The 3,111-nt window shown below is 36.1% G+C and overlaps 1 pseudogene; it reads right to left on the minus strand.

Annotated features, from left to right (window-relative positions):
- Positions 1 to 1,710: 1,710 nt before the first annotated feature.
- Positions 1,711 to 1,829, minus strand: LOC112480709 (annotated as a pseudogene).
- Between the last annotated feature and the right edge of the window lie 1,282 nt (positions 1,830 to 3,111).

Consider the following 3,111-nt stretch of genomic DNA (forward strand, 5'->3'; position numbering starts at 1 on the left):
TCCCTACCTCTCCAAATATTTTTCCAGCTGTAATATAAGATTTTAGAGCTATTATAGCCTATGTATGTGTTATATTCAAAAATAGCTCCAAATTATCAAGACTCTACTATGTGACACCATGTTACATGTTACCTCATTAATCCTGATAACATCCCTATGAGAAAGGTATTATCAGACTTATATTACAGAGAAGAAAAGCAAAGTCAGGGAGATTATATAACTTGGTTTAGGTCTGAAACTAGTGAGTTCCTAAACTTAGATTTGTATGTAGGTCCAAAGTTAATTTCCCTTTAAAAATGCTATCTTGCTACTTTTGTGTCATTATAACACAAAAATGGTGATTCACTATCAATAATCCCAGCTCTATGATTATATTACCCAGGAATTCAACCATCTCACCATGTCCAAATCCTTGTAACCAAAAGAAGCAATTCTGTGGATGTCTGGCAGAGGCAGGAGTGCAGTCATGGTTGTAGACATCAAGCTGGCAATTATATGGTATCTATCCTATACCTAGCTCTGCGCTGAGCCTAATGGAACACACAAAACACTGGAAGATAAGCCCTCTTCCTTGGTAAACTAAACAGATGTTGTTTCTTTGAAAAATCCCCTTATTTCTCAAGCTTTTAACCAGTGGCAACTGAAATAATTTTAGGTAGTTCACCAACGCCCTGAATTAAAGAATATTGAACCTTAAGGAGATGTACTCCCTATTTTAGCCTTGCAATAACCATCAAGAAGAATAGCTCCGTTTGGTGCTAGGATGCTTTTAAAACTCCTGCTAATCTTGTTTGCCAATAAAGTGAAAGCAGGCATTTGGCTCAGAGGCTTGGCAAGCAGCAGAGCATTTATTTTGTTGATATCCTCTATTTATAACAATTGACACTAAGTTTCTACTTGTGACAGTGATATAAATTATTTTTTTCTAAATGATTTTAGGCGAAAAAGTGAGTCAATTGAAATAAAGATACAAAAAATAATACAGGCATACGACAATAATACATGTTAAATAATAATACAAGAATATCGCAAGAAAGCCAACCTGGGAACCTGAATGACTGAATTATGACCAAAAGAGAACAAGAAGGGTCTTAGGCTGCTATCCTGCAGCATGTCCTGGACTAGGGTCTGCCCAAGCTCACTTTCAGGGAAAAGCTGTCTCTAATTTCTTCTGTAAAGAATAAACAGAAGGGGAAAAATTTTTTTTAATACAAGAGAAATTGTGTGTTAAAAAAATTACTCATGTAAGCCTCATTCTCAGTAATTAGGTGCTATCATAAATAAACAGAGTGACCAATAGGTGACTTACATTCTAGCAAACTATAAATAACCGCTAGAAATAAGATCGAGTTGTTTATAAAAAGATACAGATAATAAAGCTTGACATCATGGTTCTAGTAATTAAAAGAGTTTCATTTGAGGAGATAAAACCAAAATAAATAGCTAATACATCTTCTACTTAGTTATAACAACTAAGGAGCATCTTGCCTCCTTTACAAACTTTCTCCTCTAGATGCAAATACAGGCAAATTGATGACGGCCCTCCTCTCAACATCAGCCAAGAGGATATACTCTACATAAAACAAACAAAATAAACATCCCAAATTCGAAGCGATGATTTCATTCCATCATCTGGCTTTAAACACCTGCAGGATGACGTGCCTAGCAGCTAGGTGAGGGTGGGGTTTTTGTTTGTTTTGGTTATTTTTACGCCTACAGGGCCTGGTATTCCTAGGTGGTCTCCCATCCAAGTACTAACCAGGTCTGACCCTGCTTAGCTTCTGAGATTAGATGGGATCGGGCGTGTTCAGGGTGGCATGGCTGTAGACAAGGATAGGATTTTTGTATCTCTGCTACTGGAACATGAGGTAAGCAGTCCTGAATATTTGCTGATTGAATAATGAAGCCTGTCACTTAAGCTCCTGTTTTTATATAATCATTCCAGAAAGAAGTCCTTCTATAATGTTTTTTACTCTTCCCCAAATTTTAAACCAGACTCTCTATTGCATGACTCAGTATTACCTCCATGTATTAGGTTGCCACTATGAAAATTAAATAAATAAAGCACAGCTATATAAACACTCACCTCCTCAGGTTCTAGGGAGCCTCTTGAAGCTATTTCCCCATCCCTAATGGCCCAGGGGGATAAACTTTCCAAACTCTTGCCACTACTTTTTATATTTTCTTTCTCTATCATTGTTGCAAGACTGTCAGTTATCATAATTTTTTACTGTCAAAGAACCTGATTTTAGCAACTTTCTTTAAAGCTTCTGGAATGGCTGCTTCTAGATAACCAGGCTTGTTAGAATTTTGGGATATGTATATGTTATATTATATATTGTATGTATATATATATACGCACAATATATATACATATATATTGTGCGTATATATATATACATACAATATATATTTCTGGCTGAAATCAAGTGCTCTGGAGAGTCAGGGGGAAGGTTTTCTACAACATGGTTAGTGGAGTGCTGCATAAGCTTAATACATGGGCTCTGTGATATCTGTTTTAGCTGCCGAGAACCATTTTCTTTACTTTTTCATTCCCAATTTGATCGGTCTGGTTGAAGTTTCCAGATAAATGACCTCTGAATAAGTGGGGTGCTGATGTAAATCATAAATAAATACAGCCTGATAATATTTTTAAGCTCATTTATTTTTCACAGATTGAATTTAATCCTGTGCCAACGTAGATCTTCTTTTACCCAAATATATTATTTCAGAGATAAAATGTCTTCATGTTCCATTCTCTATTACTTCTGCTGATTCATTTCATTTTGCCATAGTTAATTTATTCTTTTAATTAAAAGTTTTGATTAAAAATTTACCTCCACCAAGAGAGGTAACTCCCACCAGTGAGTTTAGTTTAACATGAAGACATTCTAAATCTTTTCTTGAAAGCAAGTTTTGATTATTATGGACCTATTACATGTCAGGTGGGTACCTACAAGTAAATGGCACTGAAAATAAAACAAAGACTCTTCCCATGTTCCACAGCGTCTGATAGGATTTCACTCGCCTGCCTCCCTTCTATCCTCATGCTTTCTCCTCTGGCTCAGAGTCTCTCAGTTGCCTTGGCCTCCTTTTGTTAGTGCCTCAAAA

Source organism: Pteropus alecto, unplaced genomic scaffold (assembly GCF_000325575.1).
Source record: "Pteropus alecto unplaced genomic scaffold, ASM32557v1 scaffold20, whole genome shotgun sequence".
NCBI classification, from domain to species: domain Eukaryota; kingdom Metazoa; phylum Chordata; class Mammalia; order Chiroptera; family Pteropodidae; genus Pteropus; species Pteropus alecto.